Source organism: Saccoglossus kowalevskii, unplaced genomic scaffold (assembly GCF_978046115.1).
Source record: "Saccoglossus kowalevskii unplaced genomic scaffold, keSacKowa6.1 SCAFFOLD_95, whole genome shotgun sequence".
Taxonomy (NCBI): Eukaryota; Metazoa; Hemichordata; class Enteropneusta; family Harrimaniidae; genus Saccoglossus; species Saccoglossus kowalevskii.
This window is the reverse complement of record NW_028188635.1, coordinates 40,274-66,185: the sequence shown is the minus strand read 5'-3', so window position 1 is coordinate 66,185 and position 25,912 is coordinate 40,274. Positions and strand designations below refer to the sequence as shown.

General features: G+C 38.8%; 1 long non-coding RNA gene across 1 annotated transcript; it reads left to right on the top strand.

The window, feature by feature from the left end:
* Positions 1-2,063: 2,063 nt before the first annotated feature.
* LOC146726062 (uncharacterized) lies at positions 2,064-6,461 on the top strand. The gene is made up of 2 exons (XR_014928668.1): positions 2,064-2,748; positions 6,217-6,461. It is a non-coding gene; the product is annotated as an uncharacterized LOC146726062 (long non-coding RNA).
* The last annotated feature ends 19,451 nt before the right edge of the window (positions 6,462-25,912 follow it).

Genomic DNA, 25,912 nt, shown 5'->3' with positions numbered 1-25,912 from the left:
TCAAATTCATGACAAGTGAGTCTTATTATTTCAAGATGGCTAGCAAAGGCAACGTACGCAAACTCATCAACGGAGTAAAAATAGGAATCAAGTGCCCATTTCTGAGCTTATTTGTAGAGGAGTATTTGTGCTTCACACGAGAACCTGGTGACATCATTACATCAAAGGAGCTGTTTTTTCATTATGAAAATTTTATATCATTAATGACAAAAAATGATCGCCAGACACAGTCAATGATTAGTGAGACTCGTTTTCATAAGGTACGTGCTTTTGTGTGGCCGGGTGATCGATGATTGAATTTGTCATATCACCACAAATTAAGGAAATACAGACGAGAAATATTTCACAATGACAAGTTTCTTTCTTTTTTTCATTGTGTTTGGATTTGTTACATAAATATTGTAAACGTTATACAAATTCAGAAAACTATACATTGCTTACATCGGTTATACATGTGCAGGGAATATTGTGAAACGCTAGTGTAATTCGGGATCAGTCTTATATATTATTTGTGTTTTGTAAAGAAACTACACACCAGATTAAAAGTACGACAATTGATTAAAACTAGTCAGCTATAAAGAAATAAAATACATGCGTTGACATAACTACTAATGGAAAGATTACACAATAAAAAAATGGGCAAGGGGTCACCCTTCATAACTTCCACTGGTGTTTAAATTTTATAATTATATCATAAATTGTATCTCATTTGACATGTGGTATTTTACAGCAAATCAAGGTTACACTTGTCCATAATGGCATATCGCCAGTCACCTCGGGTGGTAAGCGAGGTTATCGCGGGTTGAATATGCGGCAACATCGGCTAAGAAGGGAACAATCCTCGATGTCTATTAAAGAAAAAACAGAACACTTTTTGAAACGAAAAAAATGGGATGAATATATACAGGTACAATGCGGAACGTAATTACAAAAAAATAAGCAGAGTTATTAAGCAAAATATATTAAACGTGGAGATCCACATCTGTGGAAAGTTCACACCTTTATATTTAAATTTGACGAGTTCTCTCCTGATAATGAGGGAATATCTCAATCTAGAATAAAAGTCTTAGTATTTGTAATGGTTTAATATTTTGTACATCCATAGTATAATGATTTAACATCTCACTATAATGAGATTATATATATTGTTATGGGGTGCATGTTGCTATACTGAAATATAATTACTATGTCACATGTAGCTCATTTTAATCAATGCATAATCGTTTGCAATTTCAAAATATGTTTGCATAGCATAATTGACGAATCCTTCCTTGCTCTGTATATTCCTGAACGAGTTTGTCCCGAAATTATTTAGCATTTCTTTTCACCCATGTTTTCATTAAAATGAGTTACACTTTCATAACAAAATACTCTGTTTATTATAGGAGTTTCTATCTCGAATTCGAAATAGGAAATAAATGAGTAAATTAAACATGTTTTACGAATCAAATGCTATTATACATGAGTGTTATCTCATGGAAAACTGACAACGAGTTAATAATAAGAATACATTATTTGTGTTAGAATATAGAGAGCTGCTAAGTTGTTCGAGTTACGGACATCGAAGTACGAACATCGAATTACAAAAAAAGTTACATTTTGGAAACCACACCCACTTTTGTGAGACCTCGTCCAAACTGTAACTCGATTAACTAGTCAACAGAATTCCGAGTTACAGGTAAAATACATTTTTAGTTGTTGAAGGTCCACATTTAGTAACTTGAACTTTAAGTAACAGTTAACCAAACATCGAGTTACAGGCAGCATGATTTTTTTTAACGTTCAACTATTAAGTATGTTGCCCATAACGCGAAGTTTTGTTACTGTGGAATACTTTATTTTCGCCGGAATTAATTTTCGCTGAAAAGGCTTTTTGGGCGTTTGCTTGGAATTTATTTTCACTGATTTTGGATGAGTTTAAAGTGAAAATATAGGAAAAAAAGTATATTCGCTGGATTTTATTTTCACGGAATCATCCCTTCAGCGAAAATAGCGAAAATAAATTCCAAGCGAAAATAAAGTATTCTACAGTAACTGTTGATTGGCCATAGTTACAATTTGGGTGTGGTTTCGCAAAAGGGGCGTGATTTATAAAATATGGGCGTGGTAATATTTGTAACTCAATGTTTTCGTAACTCGATGCTCGTAACTCTAACAGTTCAGTATATAGAATAGATATTTTGTTGTTTAATGTATTATGACGATAAGATTTGGTACATGATCTTCCCAGGGGATCACTGGTAAAACTCACGGAAAAGCGAGGCACCCAAGTGTTCTAGAAATTATGCTTCATAACAGGGTCCCTTTTCGACATTCTCAGAAATCAAAAAGAATGATATCGTTGCTAGCTTTATATATTGTGTAATATGCGGCAATGATAGTTTAATTTAACAATTATTTGTAACTAGTATAGTGTACATGTAATAAAAGAGTGTTTTTATATCGAAAATATATTTCGAGGGCCGATTTTTGAATTTGATTTTTACTAAAAGACCCCCAGAATAGTCTAGTGAAATCAAAACAAAAAACAATATTTGTTTACATTGAAATTAAGGTTGAAGTCGTTAACAGAGATTTTAGAGAAGCGGGAAAGTGCGCCTTTGCAAAACAAGATATAAAAGCAAATGAGATAATTGGGGTGTACGACGGAGAAATAATTGACAGAGCAGAGGCTGAACAACTAGAACGACAGTATGCGGTAACAGGTGAACGTTGTGGCATGTATCACCTGGAATATTCCGGCATGGTGTGAGTATATAATCAGCCACAATATTTGCCATAATATTTTCTTAGTGTTAGTAGTTATATGTAACACTACTTTCATACAATTTAATGTAAAACTAATGAAATGAATTATGCACTTGCTGTCACACACTCGCTCTTATCAACTAGCTCGCTCACACACACACACACACACACGCACAATGGCAATTCACCCATTCTCACGCACTCGCTTACCCTCTCCCACCCCAATTCATTGAACTCAAACACTCCACCCACTGACACACACAAACTCGCACACAAACTCACTCACCCACCCATTTGATCATCCTCCAACAAACTCACTCACAACTAAATCTAATTCACCCACAACTCTTACATTATCAAGCCACCCTTTCATTAGGTCAACCGCAATTCACTCATTACTCTCAACTGATTGACTAAATGAGTGACTCATTGTTTAATAAATTCCTTTCTACTCACCCACTTAACAACGAAATAATTCAGTAACAATCAGACATATATTATTAACTCACCAACCAAATGACTTGCTGAGTGAAACATTGATTTCTCTCTGACTTGCCCACATTTCATTAACCCATTTTAACTCGCACACGCTATAACTTAACTGTCCCACCTTACCACTAGCTCACTGATTTGTCAACCCAAAGATAGCTTCATTCGCTCACTTAATCAACACTAAATCTAGTTAATTCACTCAGTCATATGTACATTATATCAACTTACTCATTACACACTTGCCAACTCAAGCACCCATTCGCTCACCAACAGATTGACTCACTGTTGTATATATAAACACATCCATCCAACCAACCACCCACCCATCCATTCACTGTCATACTCAAATGACGCATCAATTAACCCTTTCACTCACTCACACACACATCTTCACTCACTCACCCTCACCCACTCAGCTTTACTCCCTCAGCCTCACCTTCACTCACTTTCTCACCTTCACTCATCTTCATTCACTCACTCACTCACTCACTCACCTTCATTCACTCACTCTCACCCACTCACCTTCATGCTCACCTTCATTCACCCACCCTCACCTTCATTCACCCATCCTCAGCCTCACCTTCACTCACTCACCTCACCCACTCACTCACTCACCCTTACCTTCACTAACTTACCTTTACCTTCACTCACTCACTCCTTCACCCACTCACCCTCATCTTCATTTACTCACTCGCCCTCATCTTCAATCACTCGCCTTCTCAAACTCACTCTCACCTTCACTCACTCACTCGCTCACCTTCGCTCACTCACTCACCTTCATTCACTCACCCTTACCTTCACTCCCCCTTATCTTCACTCACTCTCATCCACACCTCCATTCACTCACCCTCGTCTTCACTCACTCACCTTCTCTAACTCACTCCCATCTTCACCCACTCACCTTCACTCACTCATCTTTACTCCCACTCACTCACCCTCAGCTTTACTTACTCACTCACCCTCAGTCTCATCTTCACTCACCCTCATTCACTCACTCACTCACCCTCATTCACTCACTCACCTTCAGTCACACACTTTCACTCACTCACTCACCCACCCACCCTCACCTTCACTCACACTCAGCTTCACTTCCATCAGCCTCACCTTCACTCACACACCTTCACTCACTCGCTCACCTTCACTCACTCACTCACCCACCCACCCTTACCTTCACTCACTCGCCTTCTCTAACTCACTCTCTCCTTCAATCACCCACCCTCATCTTCACTCACTCGTCTTCTCTAACTCACTCTCACCTTCAATCACTCGCCCTCATCCACACACCTTCACTCACTCACCCTCACCTTTTCTCACTCGCCCTCATCTTCACTCCCTCACTCACTCACCCTCATCTTCATTTACTCACTCGCCCTCATCTTCACTCACTCGCCTTCACTCACTCACTCACTCGCTCGCTCACCTTCGCTCACTCACTCACTCACCTTCATTCACTCCCCCTTATCTTCACTCACTCTCATCCACACCTCCATTCACTCACCCTCGTCTTCACTCACTCACCTTCTCTAACTCACTCCCATCTTCACCCACTCACTCACCTTCACTCACTCATCTTTACTCCCACTCACTCACCCTCAGCTTTACTTACTCACTCACCCTCAGTCTCATCTTCACTCACCCTCATTCACTCACTCACTCACTCACCCTCATTCATTCACACACTTTCACTCACTCACTCACTCACACACCCACCCTCACCTTCACTCACACACTCACCCTCAGCTTCACTTCCATCAGCCTCACCTTCACTCACTCACCCACTCCCACCTTCACTCACACACCTTCACTCACTCGCTCACCTTCACTCACCCTCTCCTTCACTCACACACCTTCACTCACTCACTCACCTTCACTCACTCACTCTCACTCACCCTTACCTTCACTCACTCGCCTTCTCTAACTCACTCTCACCTTCGCTCACTCACTCGCTCACCTTCGCTCACTCACTCACTCACCTTCATTCACTCACCCTTACCTTCACTCCCCCTTATCTTCACTTACTCTCATCCACACCTCCATTCACTCACCCTCGTCTTCACTCACTCACCTTCTCTAACTCACTCCCATCTTCAGCCACTCACTCACCTTCACTCACTCGTCTTTACTCCCACTCACTCACCCTCAGCTTTACTTACTCACTCACCCTCAGTCTCATCTTCACTCACCCTCATTCACTCACTCACTCACCTTCAGTCACACACTTTCACTCACTCACTCACCCACCCTCACCCTTACCTTCACTCACACACTCACCCTCAGCTTCACTTCCATCAGCCTCACCTTCACTCACTCACCCACCTTCACTCACACACCTTCACTCACTCGCTCACCTTCACTCACCCTCTCCTTCACTCACACACCTTCACTCACTCGTTCACCTTCACTCAATCACTCTCACTCACCCTTCACTCACTCGCCTTCTCTAACTCACTCTCTCCTTGAATCACCCACCCTCATCTTCACTCACTCGTCTTCTCTAACTCACTCTCACCTTCAATCACTCACCCTCACCTTCAATCACTCACCCTCATCCACACACCTTCACTCACTCACCCTCACCTTTTCTCACTCGCCCTCATCTTCACTCCCTCACTCACTCACCCACCCTCACCTTCATTCACTCACACTCACTCACCCTCACCCACCCTCACTCACCCTCACCCACCCTCACCTTCATTCACTCACCCTCATCTTCACTCACTGCCCTCATCTTCACTCACTCACCCACCCTCACCTTCAATCACTCACCCTCATCCACACACCGTCACTCACTCACCCACCATCACCTTCATTCACTCACTCACTCACCTTCACCCACCCTCACCTTCATTCACTTACCCTCACTCGCCCTCATCTTCACTCACTTGTCCTCATCTTCACTCACTCACCCACCCTCACCTTCATTCACTCACTCACTCACTCTCTCATGTTAATATCATCATGGCCATATATTTTCAGAATAAATCCACACAGTGAAAAGAAGATGTGGGAAACAAGTGGAATTACCTTTTTCCTGAACCATTCCAAAAAGCATTCCAACATTGTCACAAAACAACTGAAGATTAATGACAGGCCGTGTGTGGTTATGATTTCCAAATATTACATACCAGAAGGGGCAGAATTGTTATATAATTATGGTGATGAGAAAGCACCATTTTTTGCAAATTCACAAACTTTTCCAAATTAAAGTAATTTATGATCTATGTTCGAGTTGAGTTGTGTTGTGTTGTGTTGTGAACATGTAAAATAACAATAAAATTCAATATTTCCTTGACAAGAAATTAAAACACAGTGAACATGCTAAAAACATCAAAACATTAAAATTAAATGTCAGTTAAATTAAATAGTTTTACAGCATTCAAAAGTCAGGAAATACACAATTGAATATATGAAGTTTCACACGCAAGTGCCACATGACAGACTAATTGCTGAACATTTTCAAAATCGCTAAATAAATGAAATTTATGGTATATGCAAAATAAGGTTTATGTAAACGTAATGAAACTAATTTTCTTTTAAATTTACAACTATTCCCCATCCCAGTAATGAACTACTAGTAAATACCTTATTATTTTGACACAGATCAATGTATTTAAAACACCTTCATCTCTTTTTTTAACTTGCAGGTCATTACTACAGTAATTCATATGACAGGGGTTCCAGAGAAATAATTACATTCAAATGTGGGAAAATATTAGTTAATTAATAAACACAAATTATTTGTTTCATTATTTTAACAAACTAAAAATGAATGGTGCATAGTACTACTGTAGAACATATTATTCAAGCTGTTAATTGAATAATTTAACACAAAAAGGTGCCAATTGGGCAAAAGCAATGTACATATCACCAGTGGTATGTTGGTATCCATTGTCAGGTATATTTACTAATCTATTAACAATCAATTGACAAGTTTCAAACAAAACTATTTTTTTAATTAACAATGTTGATTCATTTTAGTTTCAATAAACATTTTCAAATTATTGAAAAAACACTTCCCAAGATAGAATTTAAACACAGCTTTACATTTCAACTTATAATAAACATAGTCATGCACAGAGCATACAATTTCTAAGCACATGTCCTTGTAAGTGTATATGATCCACTGTTGACGCAATTCTTGTATTTTATTCATCAGCCAATGACGTCCTGGTTTGTGTCCTGATTAATTATAGAGTAATAATACATCATATTGGATACTGGCACTATAAAAATGGACACCCTAAAGTACATTCCAGGGTTCTTGCGTTCCTGCGTTTTGCAAAAGAAAAACAATATATCAAGTACAATTAGATTCATTTAGCTTTAGTCAGATATGAATTTTAAATATAAAACAAAAGTCAATGAAAATATAACATTGTTGCAAACACAATTAAAGTAGGAATTTGGAAGGTAAGTCATGCAATGATCAAATAAGATTGAGACAGTTGGGGATTTCCAAATTACAAGGCCCCCATGAATTCAGACCCATTTTAACACGTAGCCAGGGTAGTGAAATTAAACGGTACCCACCGAAAAATACACAGCGTCAGAACCCTGACCAACACATTGAATTAAAGTCCAAGATTGGTCGGTTATGTACGTACTTATCCAGAGTGACTTCAGACCCATTTTAACACGTAGCCAGGGTAATGAAATTAAACGGTACCCACCGAAAAATACACAGAGTCAGAACCCTGACCAACACATTGAATTAAAGTCCAAGATTGGTCGGTTATGTACGTACTTATCCAGAGTGACTTCAGACCCATTTTAACACGTAGCCAGGGTAATGAAATTAAACGGTACCCACCGAAAAATACACAGGGTCAGAACCCTGACCAACACATTGAATTAAAGTCCAAGATTGGTCGGTTATGTACGTACTTATCCAGAGTGACTTCAGACCCATTTTAACACGTAGCCAGGGTAATGAAATTAAACGGTACCCACCGAAAAATACACAGGGTCAGAACCCTGACCAACACATTGAATTAAAGTCCAAGATTGGTCGGTTATGTACGTACTTATCCAGAGTGACTTCAGACCCATTTTAACACGTAGCCAGGGTAATGAAATTAAACGGTACCCACCGAAAAATACACAGGGTCAGAACCCTGACCAACACATTGAATTAAAGTCCAAGATTGGTTGGTTACGTACGTACTTATCCAGAGTGACTTCAGACCCATTTTAACACGTAGCCAGGGTAATGAAATTAAACGGTACCCACCGAAAAATACACAGGGTCAAAACCCTGACCAACACATTGAAATAAAGTCTAAGATTGGTCGGTTATGTACGTACTTATCCAAAATGAATTCATAACCATTTTAACACGTAGCCAGGGTAATGAAATTAAACGGTACCCACCGAAAAATACACAGGGTCAGAACCCTGACCAACACATTGAATTAAAGTCCAAGATTGGTCGGTTATGTACGTACTTATCCAGAGTGACTTCAGACCCATTTTAACACGTAGCCAGGGTAATGAAATTAAACGGTACCCACCGAAAAATACACAGGGTCAGAACCCTGACCAACATATTGAAATAAAGTCCAAGATTGGTCGGTTATGTACGTACTTATCCAGAGTGACTTCAGACCCATTTTAACACGTAGCCAGGGTAATGAAATTAAACGGTACCCACCGAAAAATACACAGGGTCAGAACCCTGACCAACACATTGAATTAAAGTCCAAGATTGGTCGGTTATGTACGTACTTATCCAGAGTGACTTCAGACCCATTTTAACACGTAGCCAGGGTAATGAAATTAAACGGTACCCACCGAAAAATACACAGGGTCAAAACCCTGACCAACACATTGAAATAAAGTCTAAGATTGGTCGGTTATGTACGTACTTATCCAAAATGAATTCATAACCATTTTAACACGTAGCCAGGGTAGTGAAATTAAACGGTACCCACCGAAAAATACACAGGGTCAGAACCCTGACCAACACATTGAATTAAAGTCCAAGATTGGTCGGTTACGTACGTACTTATCCAGAGTGACTTCAGACCCATTTTAACACGTAGCCAGGGTAATGAAATTAAACGGTACCCACCGAAAAATACACAGGGTCAGAACCCTGACCAACACATTGAAATAAAGTCCAAGATTGGTCGGTTATGTACGTACTTATCCAAAATGAATTCATACCCATTTTAACACGTAGCCAGGGTGGTGAAATTAAACGGTACCCACCGAAAAATACACAGGGTCAGAACCCTGACCAACACATTGAAATAAAGTCCAAGATTGGTCGGTTATGTACGTACTTATCCAAAATGAATTCATAACCATTTTAACACGTAGCCAGGGTAATGAAATTAAACGGTACCCACCGAAAAATACACAGGGTCTGAACCCTGACCAACATATTGAAATAAAGTCCAAGATTGGTCGGTTATGTACGTACTTATCCAAAATGAATTCATAACCATTTTAACACGTAGCCAGGGTAGTGAAATTAAACGGTACCCACCGAAAAATACACAGGGTCAGAACCCTGACCAACACATTGAATTAAAGTCCAAGATTGGTCGGTTACGTACGTACTTATCCAGAGTGACTTCAGACCCATTTTAACACGTAGCCAGGGTAATGAAATTAAACGGTACCCACCGAAAAATACACAGGGTCAGAACCCTGACCAACACATTGAAATAAAGTCCAAGATTGGTCGGTTATGTACGTACTTATCCAAAATGAATTCATACCCATTTTAACACGTAGCCAGGGTGGCGAAATTAAACGGTACCCACCGAAAAATACACAGGGTCAGAACCCTGACCAACACATTGAAATAAAGTCCAAGATTGGTCGGTTATGTACGTACTTATCCAAAATGAATTCATAACCATTTTAACACGTAGCCAGGGTAATGAAATTAAACGGTACCCACCGAAAAATACACAGGGTCAGAACCCTGACCAACATATTGAAATAAAGTCCAAGATTGGTCGGTTATGTACGTACTTATCCAAAATGAATTCATAACCATTTTAACACGTAGCCAGGGTAATGAAATTAAACGGTACCCACCGAAAAATACACAGGGTCTGAACCCTGACCAACATATTGAAATAAAGTCCAAGATTGGTCGGTTATGTACGTACTTATCCAGAGTGACTTCAGACCCATTTTAACACGTAGCCAGGGTAATGAAATTAAACGGTACCCACCGAAAAATACACAGGGTCAGAACCCTGACCAACACATTGAATTAAAGTCCAAGATTGGTTGGTTACGTACGTACTTATCCAGAGTGACTTCAGACCCATTTTAACACGTAGCCAGGGTAATGAAATTAAACGGTACCCACCGAAAAATACACAGGGTCAAAACCCTGACCAACACATTGAAATAAAGTCTAAGATTGGTCGGTTATGTACGTACTTATCCAAAATGAATTCATAACCATTTTAACACGTAGCCAGGGTAATGAAATTAAACGGTACCCACCGAAAAATACACAGGGTCAGAACCCTGACCAACACATTGAATTAAAGTCCAAGATTGGTCGGTTATGTACGTACTTATCCAGAGTGACTTCAGACCCATTTTAACACGTAGCCAGGGTAATGAAATTAAACGGTACCCACCGAAAAATACACAGGGTCAGAACCCTGACCAACATATTGAAATAAAGTCCAAGATTGGTCGGTTATGTACGTACTTATCCAGAGTGACTTCAGACCCATTTTAACACGTAGCCAGGGTAATGAAATTAAACGGTACCCACCGAAAAATACACAGGGTCAGAACCCTGACCAACACATTGAATTAAAGTCCAAGATTGGTCGGTTATGTACGTACTTATCCAGAGTGACTTCAGACCCATTTTAACACGTAGCCAGGGTAATGAAATTAAACGGTACCCACCGAAAAATACACAGGGTCAAAACCCTGACCAACACATTGAAATAAAGTCTAAGATTGGTCGGTTATGTACGTACTTATCCAAAATGAATTCATAACCATTTTAACACGTAGCCAGGGTAGTGAAATTAAACGGTACCCACCGAAAAATACACAGGGTCAGAACCCTGACCAACACATTGAATTAAAGTCCAAGATTGGTCGGTTATGTACGTACTTATCCAAAATGAATTCATACCCATTTTAACACGTAGCCAGGGTGGTGAAATTAAACGGTACCCACCGAAAAATACACAGGGTCAGAACCCTGACCAACACATTGAAATAAAGTCCAAGATTGGTCGGTTATGTACGTACTTATCCAAAATGAATTCATAACCATTTTAACACGTAGCCAGGGTAATGAAATTAAACGGTACCCACCGAAAAATACACAGGGTCTGAACCCTGACCAACATATTGAAATAAAGTCCAAGATTGGTCGGTTATGTACGTACTTATCCAAAATGAATTCATAACCATTTTAACACGTAGCCAGGGTAGTGAAATTAAACGGTACCCACCGAAAAATACACAGGGTCAGAACCCTGACCAACACATTGAATTAAAGTCCAAGATTGGTCGGTTACGTACGTACTTATCCAGAGTGACTTCAGACCCATTTTAACACGTAGCCAGGGTAATGAAATTAAACGGTACCCACCGAAAAATACACAGGGTCAGAACCCTGACCAACACATTGAAATAAAGTCCAAGATTGGTCGGTTATGTACGTACTTATCCAAAATGAATTCATACCCATTTTAACACGTAGCCAGGGTGGCGAAATTAAACGGTACCCACCGAAAAATACACAGGGTCAGAACCCTGACCAACACATTGAAATAAAGTCCAAGATTGGTCGGTTATGTACGTACTTATCCAAAATGAATTCATAACCATTTTAACACGTAGCCAGGGTAATGAAATTAAACGGTACCCACCGAAAAATACACAGGGTCAGAACCCTGACCAACATATTGAAATAAAGTCCAAGATTGGTCGGTTATGTACGTACTTATCCAAAATGAATTCATAACCATTTTAACACGTAGCCAGGGTAATGAAATTAAACGGTACCCACCGAAAAATACACAGGGTCTGAACCCTGACCAACATATTGAAATAAAGTCCAAGATTGGTCGGTTATGTACGTACTTATCCAGAGTGAATTCATAACCATTTTAACACGTAGCCAGGGTAATGAAATTAAACGGTACCCACCGAAAAATACACAGGGTCAGAACCCTGACCAACATATTGAAATAAAGTCCAAGATTGGTCGGTTATGTACGTACTTATCCAGAGTGAATTCATAACCATTTTAACACGTAGCCAGGGTAATGAAATTAAACGGTACCCACCGAAAAATACACAGGGTCTGAACCCTGACCAACATATTGAAATAAAGTCCAAGATTGGTCGGTTATGTACGTACTTATCCAAAATGAATTCATAACCATTTTAACACGTAGCCAGGGTAATGAAATTAAACGGTACCCACCGAAAAATACACAGGGTCAGAACCCTGACCAACATATTGAAATAAAGTCCAAGATTGGTCGGTTATGTACGTACTTATCCAGAGTGAATTCATAACCATTTTAACACGTAGCCAGGGTAATGAAATTAAACGGTACCCACCGAAAAATACACAGGGTCTGAACCCTGACCAACATATTGAAATAAAGTCCAAGATTGGTCGGTTATGTACGTACTTATCCAAAATGAATTCATAACCATTTTAACACGTAGCCAGGGTGGTGAAATTAAACGGTACCCACCGAAAAATACACAGGGTCAGAACCCTGACCAACATATTGAAATAAAGTCCAAGATTGGTCGGTTATGTACGTACTTATCCAAAATGAATTCATAACCATTTTAACACGTAGCCAGGGTAATGAAATTAAACGGTACCCACCGAAAAATACACAGGGTCAGAACCCTGACCAACATATTGAAATAAAGTCCAAGATTGGTCGGTTATGTACGTACTTATCCAAAATGAATTCATAACCATTTTAACACGTAGCCAGGGTAATGAACCAATGCATTGCCTGATATTAAATGTTAACTAACGTTTTAGTACATATGTATAAGCATTCAGTAATTTTAATGAAAAAAAAGTACATTTATCTTAGTAATAGTGACACCTGTTGTTTAGTGTGATGAACCCCCACGGTTGGGTACAGGAGCATAGAAGTTTTTAATTAAAATTGTTTTCCATAAGAAAAATGAAACCATCATACATGGCCTTATAAACAGCCTTTTACTTCATAGTGGGGTGGGTGGAGTAAAGCTGTGATTATTTTTATTACTTTCTGACCATCTAGTTTGCCATTTACCATGTCCATATAAACTAAAGCTCCAGCCAATATCAGATTTGACTACTTGTTTCAAGCTATGGCACTTGGAAATGAGTGTTGTGACATGTGGCAAATGTCCAACTGTCTTGGTTAATAAGATTGGCTATATTTCAACTAGAAACAGGTAAACCAGTATACCTGTATGTACGAAGCCAGTGATCGTTATTCAAGCCAAAGAAACTGCATCTATTTATATAAATACACATGGACAGAGAATATTTTCTTGGAGCACTAAATGTGACAATTGCCCTACTGTCTGTGATAAATATACCACACCAGCTACATAGTGCCCGACGAGGAGTTGGGTAGGTAGTGAAGAAAAACATTGACTGAAGCCTGGCAGAGGACTGAATTGTTGTCAACAGCAACAAACATACTGGGAAAGTCAAAGACAGTGAAAAAACAAACAAACAAAAAACACACAGGCATATAAATACTAACTTTCTAGGATCTTTATTGACTCCAAGTAATCCAGAGTAGAACGAGATGAATCAACGCTATACTCCGCCATCTTTATTTTAATATTAGATGCAACCATTATTCTGTAGGGGACAACGGGTCATAACTTGAGGGGAGTTAACACCCATGATTTTTAAAATGCCTTGATCAATAAGAGTCTAAGTTACAGGGAACATTATTTTCATTTTTCAGTGGACCAATAAATGCATTTGACAGGAAAATAGAAAAACTCTACCACAACAGCAATTAGAACAGCTTGCTGCATTATAAGTATCACTTCCCTGTCAAATTAGTGGTTCATGCTTATTTGAATCTGAACATAACAGGCCAATTCTATCACACCTTGCTAGGCTTGAACTTCCATCCAATCAGAGCATTCCAAATGAACATGATTCTCCACAAAACTAGAGGGCGCTCTGACCAAAAAATTGCCATGATCTAAATAAAAAGAACTGAATGTCCACAGTTATGTCTGTAGGTGTACCTTACCTGCATGCAAAATAAAGTCCAAGATTGGTCGGTTATGTACGTACTTATCCAAAATGAATTCATAACCATTTTAACACGTAGCCAGGGTAATGAAATTAAACGGTACCCACCGAAAAATACACAGGGTCAGAACCCTGACCAACATATTGAAATAAAGTCCAAGATTGGTCGGTTATGTACGTACTTATCCAGAGTGAATTCATAACCATTTTAACACGTAGCCAGGGTAATGAAATTAAACGGTACCCACCGAAAAATACACAGGGTCTGAACCCTGACCAACATATTGAAATAAAGTCCAAGATTGGTCGGTTATGTACGTACTTATCCAGAGTGAATTCATAACCATTTTAACACGTAGCCAGGGTAATGAAATTAAACGGTACCCACCGAAAAATACACAGGGTCAGAACCCTGACCAACATATTGAAATAAAGTCCAAGATTGGTCGGTTATGTACGTACTTATCCAGAGTGAATTCATAACCATTTTAACACGTAGCCAGGGTAATGAAATTAAACGGTACCCACCGAAAAATACACAGGGTCTGAACCCTGACCAACATATTGAAATAAAGTCCAAGATTGGTCGGTTATGTACGTACTTATCCAAAATGAATTCATAACCATTTTAACACGTAGCCAGGGTAATGAAATTAAACGGTACCCACCGAAAAATACACAGGGTCTGAACCCTGACCAACATATTGAAATAAAGTCCAAGATTGGTCGGTTATGTACGTACTTATCCAGAGTGAATTCATAACCATTTTAACACGTAGCCAGGGTAATGAAATTAAACGGTACCCACCGAAAAATACACAGGGTCAGAACCCTGACCAACATATTGAAATAAAGTCCAAGATTGGTCGGTTATGTACGTACTTATCCAGAGTGAATTCATAACCATTTTAACACGTAGCCAGGGTAATGAAATTAAACGGTACCCACCGAAAAATACACAGGGTCTGAACCCTGACCAACATATTGAAATAAAGTCCAAGATTGGTCGGTTATGTACGTACTTATCCAAAATGAATTCATAACCATTTTAACACGTAGCCAGGGTAATGAAATTAAACGGTACCCACCGAAAAATACACAGGGTCAGAACCCTGACCAACATATTGAAATAAAGTCCAAGATTGGTCGGTTATGTACGTACTTATCCAGAGTGAATTCATAACCATTTTAACACGTAGCCAGGGTAATGAAATTAAACGGTACCCACCGAAAAATACACAGGGTCTGAACCCTGACCAACATATTGAAATAAAGTCCAAGATTGGTCGGTTATGTACGTACTTATCCAAAATGAATTCATAACCATTTTAACACGTAGCCAGGGTGGTGAAATTAAACGGTACCCACCGAAAAATACACAGGGTCAGAACCCTGACCAACATATTGAAATAAAGTCCAAGATTGGTCGGTTATGTACGTACTTATCCAAAATGAATTCATAACCATTTTAACACGTAGCCAGGGTAATGAAATTAAACGGTACCCACCGAAAAATACACAGGGTCAGAACCCTGACCAACATATTGAAATAAAGTCCAAGATTGGTCGGTTATGTACGTACTTATCCAAAATGAATTCATAACCATTTTAACACGTAGCCAGGGTAATGAACCAATGCATTGCCTGATATTAAATGTTAACTAACGTTTTAGTACATATGTATAAGCATTCAGTAATTTTAATGAAAAAAAAGTACATTTATCTTAGTAATAGTGACACCTGTTGTTTAGTGTGATGAACCCCCACGGTTGGGTACAGGAGCATAGAAGTTTTTAATTAAAATTGTTTTCCATAAGAAAAATGAAACCATCATACATGGCCTTATAAACAGCCTTTTACTTCATAGTGGGGTGGGTGGAGTAAAGCTGTGATTATTTTTATTACTTTCTGACCATCTAGTTTGCCATTTACCATGTCCATATAAACTAAAGCTCCAGCCAATATCAGATTTGACTACTTGTTTCAAGCTATGGCACTTGGAAATGAGTGTTGTGACATGTGGCAAATGTCCAACTGTCTTGGTTAATAAGATTGGCTATATTTCAACTAGAAACAGGTAAACCAGTATACCTGTATGTACGAAGCCAGTGATCGTTATTCAAGCCAAAGAAACTGCATCTATTTATATAAATACACATGGACAGAGAATATTTTCTTGGAGCACTAAATGTGACAATTGCCCTACTGTCTGTGATAAATATACCACACCAGCTACATAGTGCCCGACGAGGAGTTGGGTAGGTAGTGAAGAAAAACATTGACTGAAGCCTGGCAGAGGACTGAATTGTTGTCAACAGCAACAAACATACTGGGAAAGTCAAAGACAGTGAAAAAACAAACAAACAAAAAACACACAGGCATATAAATACTAACTTTCTAGGATCTTTATTGACTCCAAGTAATCCAGAGTAGAACGAGATGAATCAACGCTATACTCCGCCATCTTTATTTTAATATTAGATGCAACCATTATTCTGTAGGGGACAACGGGTCATAACTTGAGGGGAGTTAACACCCATGATTTTTAAAATGCCTTGATCAATAAGAGTCTAAGTTACAGGGAACATTATTTTCATTTTTCAGTGGACCAATAAATGCATTTGACAGGAAAATAGAAAAACTCTACCACAACAGCAATTAGAACAGCTTGCTGCATTATAAGTATCACTTCCCTGTCAAATTAGTGGTTCATGCTTATTTGAATCTGAACATAACAGGCCAATTCTATCACACCTTGCTAGGCTTGAACTTCCATCCAATCAGAGCATTCCAAATGAACATGATTCTCCACAAAACTAGAGGGCGCTCTGACCAAAAAATTGCCATGATCTAAATAAAAAGAACTGAATGTCCACAGTTATGTCTGTAGGTGTACCTTACCTGCATGCAAAATAAAGTCCAAGATTGGTCGGTTATGTACGTACTTATCCAAAATGAATTCATAACCATTTTAACACGTAGCCAGGGTAATGAAATTAAACGGTACCCACCGAAAAATACACAGGGTCAGAACCCTGACCAACATATTGAAATAAAGTCCAAGATTGGTCGGTTATGTACGTACTTATCCAGAGTGAATTCATAACCATTTTAACACGTAGCCAGGGTAATGAAATTAAACGGTACCCACCGAAAAATACACAGGGTCTGAACCCTGACCAACATATTGAAATAAAGTCCAAGATTGGTCGGTTATGTACGTACTTATCCAGAGTGAATTCATAACCATTTTAACACGTAGCCAGGGTAATGAAATTAAACGGTACCCACCGAAAAATACACAGGGTCTGAACCCTGACCAACATATTGAAATAAAGTCCAAGATTGGTCGGTTATGTACGTACTTATCCAAAATGAATTCATAACCATTTTAACACGTAGCCAGGGTAATGAAATTAAACGGTACCCACCGAAAAATACACAGGGTCAGAACCCTGACCAACATATTGAAATAAAGTCCAAGATTGGTCGGTTATGTACGTACTTATCCAGAGTGAATTCATAACCATTTTAACACGTAGCCAGGGTAATGAAATTAAACGGTACCCACCGAAAAATACACAGGGTCTGAACCCTGACCAACATATTGAAATAAAGTCCAAGATTGGTCGGTTATGTACGTACTTATCCAAAATGAATTCATAACCATTTTAACACGTAGCCAGGGTGGTGAAATTAAACGGTACCCACCGAAAAATACACAGGGTCAGAACCCTGACCAACACATTGAAATAAAGTCCAAGATTGGTCGGTTATGTACGTACTTATCCAAAATGAATTCATAACCATTTTAACACGTAGCCAGGGTAATGAAATTAAACGGTACCCACCGAAAAATACACAGGGTCAGAACCCTGACCAACATATTGAAATAAAGTCCAAGATTGGTCGGTTATGTACGTACTTATCCAAAATGAATTCATAACCATTTTAACACGTAGCCAGGGTAATGAAATTAAACGGTACCCACCGAAAAATACACAGGGTCAGAACCCTGACCAACACATTGAAATAAAGTCCAAGATTGGTCGGTTATGTACGTACTTATCCAAAATGAATTCATAACCATTTTAACACGTAGCCAGGGTAATGAAATTAAACGGTACCCACCGAAAAATACACAGGGTCAGAACCCTGACCAACACATTGAATTAAAGTCCAAGATTGGTCGGTTATGTACGTACTTATCCAGAGTGACTTCAGACCCATTTTAACACGTAGCCAGGGTAATGAAATTAAACGGTACCCACCGAAAAATACACAGGGTCAAAACCCTGACCAACACATTGAAATAAAGTCTAAGATTGGTCGGTTATGTACGTACTTATCCAAAATGAATTCATAACCATTTTAACACGTAGCCAGGGTAGTGAAATTAAACGGTACCCACCGAAAAATACACAGGGTCAGAACCCTGACCAACACATTGAATTAAAGTCCAAGATTGGTCGGTTATGTACGTACTTATCCAAAATGAATTCATACCCATTTTAACACGTAGCCAGGGTGGTGAAATTAAACGGTACCCACCGAAAAATACACAGGGTCAGAACCCTGACCAACACATTGAAATAAAGTCCAAGATTGGTCGGTTATGTACGTACTTATCCAAAATGAATTCATAACCATTTTAACACGTAGCCAGGGTAATGAAATTAAACGGTACCCACCGAAAAATACACAGGGTCTGAACCCTGACCAACATATTGAAATAAAGTCCAAGATTGGTCGGTTATGTACGTACTTATCCAAAATGAATTCATAACCATTTTAACACGTAGCCAGGGTAGTGAAATTAAACGGTACCCACCGAAAAATACACAGGGTCAGAACCCTGACCAACACATTGAATTAAAGTCCAAGATTGGTCGGTTACGTACGTACTTATCCAGAGTGACTTCAGACCCATTTTAACACGTAGCCAGGGTAATGAAATTAAACGGTACCCACCGAAAAATACACAGGGTCAGAACCCTGACCAACACATTGAAATAAAGTCCAAGATTGGTCGGTTATGTACGTACTTATCCAAAATGAATTCATACCCATTTTAACACGTAGCCAGGGTGGCGAAATTAAACGGTACCCACCGAAAAATACACAGGGTCAGAACCCTGACCAACACATTGAAATAAAGTCCAAGATTGGTCGGTTATGTACGTACTTATCCAAAATGAATTCATAACCATTTTAACACGTAGCCAGGGTAATGAAATTAAACGGTACCCACCGAAAAATACACAGGGTCAGAACCCTGACCAACATATTGAAATAAAGTCCAAGATTGGTCGGTTATGTACGTACTTATCCAAAATGAATTCATAACCATTTTAACACGTAGCCAGGGTAATGAAATTAAACGGTACCCACCGAAAAATACACAGGGTCTGAACCCTGACCAACATATTGAAATAAAGTCCAAGATTGGTCGGTTATGTACGTACTTATCCAGAGTGAATTCATAACCATTTTAACACGTAGCCAGGGTAATGAAATTAAACGGTACCCACCGAAAAATACACAGGGTCAGAACCCTGACCAACATATTGAAATAAAGTCCAAGATTGGTCGGTTATGTACGTACTTATCCAGAGTGAATTCATAACCATTTTAACACGTAGCCAGGGTAATGAAATTAAACGGTACCCACCGAAAAATACACAGGGTCTGAACCCTGACCAACATATTGAAATAAAGTCCAAGATTGGTCGGTTATGTACGTACTTATCCAAAATGAATTCATAACCATTTTAACACGTAGCCAGGGTAATGAAATTAAACGGTACCCACCGAAAAATACACAGGGTCAGAACCCTGACCAACATATTGAAATAAAGTCCAAGATTGGTCGGTTATGTACGTACTTATCCAGAGTGAATTCATAACCATTTTAACACGTAGCCAGGGTAATGAAATTAAACGGTACCCACCGAAAAATACACAGGGTCTGAACCCTGACCAACATATTGAAATAAAGTCCAAGATTGGTCGGTTATGTACGTACTTATCCAAAATGAATTCATAACCATTTTAACACGTAGCCAGGGTGGTGAAATTAAACGGTACCCACCGAAAAATACACAGGGTCAGAACCCTGACCAACATATTGAAATAAAGTCCAAGATTGGTCGGTTATGTACGTACTTATCCAAAATGAATTCATAACCATTTTAACACGTAGCCAGGGTAATGAAATTAAACGGTACCCACCGAAAAATACACAGGGTCAGAACCCTGACCAACATATTGAAATAAAGTCCAAGATTGGTCGGTTATGTACGTACTTATCCAAAATGAATTCATAACCATTTTAACACGTAGCCAGGGTAATGAACCAATGCATTGCCTGATATTAAATGTTAACTAACGTTTTAGTACATATGTATAAGCATTCAGTAATTTTAATGAAAAAAAAGTACATTTATCTTAGTAATAGTGACACCTGTTGTTTAGTGTGATGAACCCCCACGGTTGGGTACAGGAGCATAGAAGTTTTTAATTAAAATTGTTTTCCATAAGAAAAATGAAACCATCATACATGGCCTTATAAACAGCCTTTTACTTCATAGTGGGGTGGGTGGAGTAAAGCTGTGATTATTTTTATTACTTTCTGACCATCTAGTTTGCCATTTACCATGTCCATATAAACTAAAGCTCCAGCCAATATCAGATTTGACTACTTGTTTCAAGCTATGGCACTTGGAAATGAGTGTTGTGACATGTGGCAAATGTCCAACTGTCTTGGTTAATAAGATTGGCTATATTTCAACTAGAAACAGGTAAACCAGTATACCTGTATGTACGAAGCCAGTGATCGTTATTCAAGCCAAAGAAACTGCATCTATTTATATAAATACACATGGACAGAGAATATTTTCTTGGAGCACTAAATGTGACAATTGCCCTACTGTCTGTGATAAATATACCACACCAGCTACATAGTGCCCGACGAGGAGTTGGGTAGGTAGTGAAGAAAAACATTGACTGAAGCCTGGCAGAGGACTGAATTGTTGTCAACAGCAACAAACATACTGGGAAAGTCAAAGACAGTGAAAAAACAAACAAACAAAAAACACACAGGCATATAAATACTAACTTTCTAGGATCTTTATTGACTCCAAGTAATCCAGAGTAGAACGAGATGAATCAACGCTATACTCCGCCATCTTTATTTTAATATTAGATGCAACCATTATTCTGTAGGGGACAACGGGTCATAACTTGAGGGGAGTTAACACCCATGATTTTTAAAATGCCTTGATCAATAAGAGTCTAAGTTACAGGGAACATTATTTTCATTTTTCAGTGGACCAATAAATGCATTTGACAGGAAAATAGAAAAACTCTACCACAACAGCAATTAGAACAGCTTGCTGCATTATAAGTATCACTTCCCTGTCAAATTAGTGGTTCATGCTTATTTGAATCTGAACATAACAGGCCAATTCTATCACACCTTGCTAGGCTTGAACTTCCATCCAATCAGAGCATTCCAAATGAACATGATTCTCCACAAAACTAGAGGGCGCTCTGACCAAAAAATTGCCATGATCTAAATAAAAAGAACTGAATGTCCACAGTTATGTCTGTAGGTGTACCTTACCTGCATGCAAAATAAAGTCCAAGATTGGTCGGTTATGTACGTACTTATCCAAAATGAATTCATAACCATTTTAACACGTAGCCAGGGTAATGAAATTAAACGGTACCCACCGAAAAATACACAGGGTCAGAACCCTGACCAACATATTGAAATAAAGTCCAAGATTGGTCGGTTATGTACGTACTTATCCAGAGTGAATTCATAACCATTTTAACACGTAGCCAGGGTAATGAAATTAAACGGTACCCACCGAAAAATACACAGGGTCTGAACCCTGACCAACATATTGAAATAAAGTCCAAGATTGGTCGGTTATGTACGTACTTATCCAGAGTGAATTCATAACCATTTTAACACGTAGCCAGGGTAATGAAATTAAACGGTACCCACCGAAAAATACACAGGGTCAGAACCCTGACCAACATATTGAAATAAAGTCCAAGATTGGTCGGTTATGTACGTACTTATCCAGAGTGAATTCATAACCATTTTAACACGTAGCCAGGGTAATGAAATTAAACGGTACCCACCGAAAAATACACAGGGTCTGAACCCTGACCAACATATTGAAATAAAGTCCAAGATTGGTCGGTTATGTACGTACTTATCCAAAATGAATTCATAACCATTTTAACACGTAGCCAGGGTAATGAAATTAAACGGTACCCACCGAAAAATACACAGGGTCTGAACCCTGACCAACATATTGAAATAAAGTCCAAGATTGGTCGGTTATGTACGTACTTATCCAGAGTGAATTCATAACCATTTTAACACGTAGCCAGGGTAATGAAATTAAACGGTACCCACCGAAAAATACACAGGGTCAGAACCCTGACCAACATATTGAAATAAAGTCCAAGATTGGTCGGTTATGTACGTACTTATCCAGAGTGAATTCATAACCATTTTAACACGTAGCCAGGGTAATGAAATTAAACGGTACCCACCGAAAAATACACAGGGTCTGAACCCTGACCAACATATTGAAATAAAGTCCAAGATTGGTCGGTTATGTACGTACTTATCCAAAATGAATTCATAACCATTTTAACACGTAGCCAGGGTAATGAAATTAAACGGTACCCACCGAAAAATACACAGGGTCAGAACCCTGACCAACATATTGAAATAAAGTCCAAGATTGGTCGGTTATGTACGTACTTATCCAGAGTGAATTCATAACCATTTTAACACGTAGCCAGGGTAATGAAATTAAACGGTACCCACCGAAAAATACACAGGGTCTGAACCCTGACCAACATATTGAAATAAAGTCCAAGATTGGTCGGTTATGTACGTACTTATCCAAAATGAATTCATAACCATTTTAACACGTAGCCAGGGTGGTGAAATTAAACGGTACCCACCGAAAAATACACAGGGTCAGAACCCTGACCAACATATTGAAATAAAGTCCAAGATTGGTCGGTTATGTACGTACTTATCCAAAATGAATTCATAACCATTTTAACACGTAGCCAGGGTAATGAAATTAAACGGTACCCACCGAAAAATACACAGGGTCAGAACCCTGACCAACATATTGAAATAAAGTCCAAGATTGGTCGGTTATGTACGTACTTATCCAAAATGAATTCATAACCATTTTAACACGTAGCCAGGGTAATGAACCAATGCATTGCCTGATATTAAATGTTAACTAACGTTTTAGTACATATGTATAAGCATTCAGTAATTTTAATGAAAAAAAAGTACATTTATCTTAGTAATAGTGACACCTGTTGTTTAGTGTGATGAACCCCCACGGTTGGGTACAGGAGCATAGAAGTTTTTAATTAAAATTGTTTTCCATAAGAAAAATGAAACCATCATACATGGCCTTATAAACAGCCTTTTACTTCATAGTGGGGTGGGTGGAGTAAAGCTGTGATTATTTTTATTACTTTCTGACCATCTAGTTTGCCATTTACCATGTCCATATAAACTAAAGCTCCAGCCAATATCAGATTTGACTACTTGTTTCAAGCTATGGCACTTGGAAATGAGTGTTGTGACATGTGGCAAATGTCCAACTGTCTTGGTTAATAAGATTGGCTATATTTCAACTAGAAACAGGTAAACCAGTATACCTGTATGTACGAAGCCAGTGATCGTTATTCAAGCCAAAGAAACTGCATCTATTTATATAAATACACATGGACAGAGAATATTTTCTTGGAGCACTAAATGTGACAATTGCCCTACTGTCTGTGATAAATATACCACACCAGCTACATAGTGCCCGACGAGGAGTTGGGTAGGTAGTGAAGAAAAACATTGACTGAAGCCTGGCAGAGGACTGAATTGTTGTCAACAGCAACAAACATACTGGGAAAGTCAAAGACAGTGAAAAAACAAACAAACAAAAAACACACAGGCATATAAATACTAACTTTCTAGGATCTTTATTGACTCCAAGTAATCCAGAGTAGAACGAGATGAATCAACGCTATACTCCGCCATCTTTATTTTAATATTAGATGCAACCATTATTCTGTAGGGGACAACGGGTCATAACTTGAGGGGAGTTAACACCCATGATTTTTAAAATGCCTTGATCAATAAGAGTCTAAGTTACAGGGAACATTATTTTCATTTTTCAGTGGACCAATAAATGCATTTGACAGGAAAATAGAAAAACTCTACCACAACAGCAATTAGAACAGCTTGCTGCATTATAAGTATCACTTCCCTGTCAAATTAGTGGTTCATGCTTATTTGAATCTGAACATAACAGGCCAATTCTATCACACCTTGCTAGGCTTGAACTTCCATCCAATCAGAGCATTCCAAATGAACATGATTCTCCACAAAACTAGAGGGCGCTCTGACCAAAAAATTGCCATGATCTAAATAAAAAGAACTGAATGTCCACAGTTATGTCTGTAGGTGTACCTTACCTGCATGCAAAATAAAGTCCAAGATTGGTCGGTTATGTACGTACTTATCCAAAATGAATTCATAACCATTTTAACACGTAGCCAGGGTAATGAAATTAAACGGTACCCACCGAAAAATACACAGGGTCAGAACCCTGACCAACATATTGAAATAAAGTCCAAGATTGGTCGGTTATGTACGTACTTATCCAGAGTGAATTCATAACCATTTTAACACGTAGCCAGGGTAATGAAATTAAACGGTACCCACCGAAAAATACACAGGGTCTGAACCCTGACCAACATATTGAAATAAAGTCCAAGATTGGTCGGTTATGTACGTACTTATCCAGAGTGAATTCATAACCATTTTAACACGTAGCCAGGGTAATGAAATTAAACGGTACCCACCGAAAAATACACAGGGTCAGAACCCTGACCAACATATTGAAATAAAGTCCAAGATTGGTCGGTTATGTACGTACTTATCCAGAGTGAATTCATAACCATTTTAACACGTAGCCAGGGTAATGAAATTAAACGGTACCCACCGAAAAATACACAGGGTCTGAACCCTGACCAACATATTGAAATAAAGTCCAAGATTGGTCGGTTATGTACGTACTTATCCAAAATGAATTCATAACCATTTTAACACGTAGCCAGGGTAATGAAATTAAACGGTACCCACCGAAAAATACACAGGGTCTGAACCCTGACCAACATATTGAAATAAAGTCCAAGATTGGTCGGTTATGTACGTACTTATCCAGAGTGAATTCATAACCATTTTAACACGTAGCCAGGGTAATGAAATTAAACGGTACCCACCGAAAAATACACAGGGTCAGAACCCTGACCAACATATTGAAATAAAGTCCAAGATTGGTCGGTTATGTACGTACTTATCCAGAGTGAATT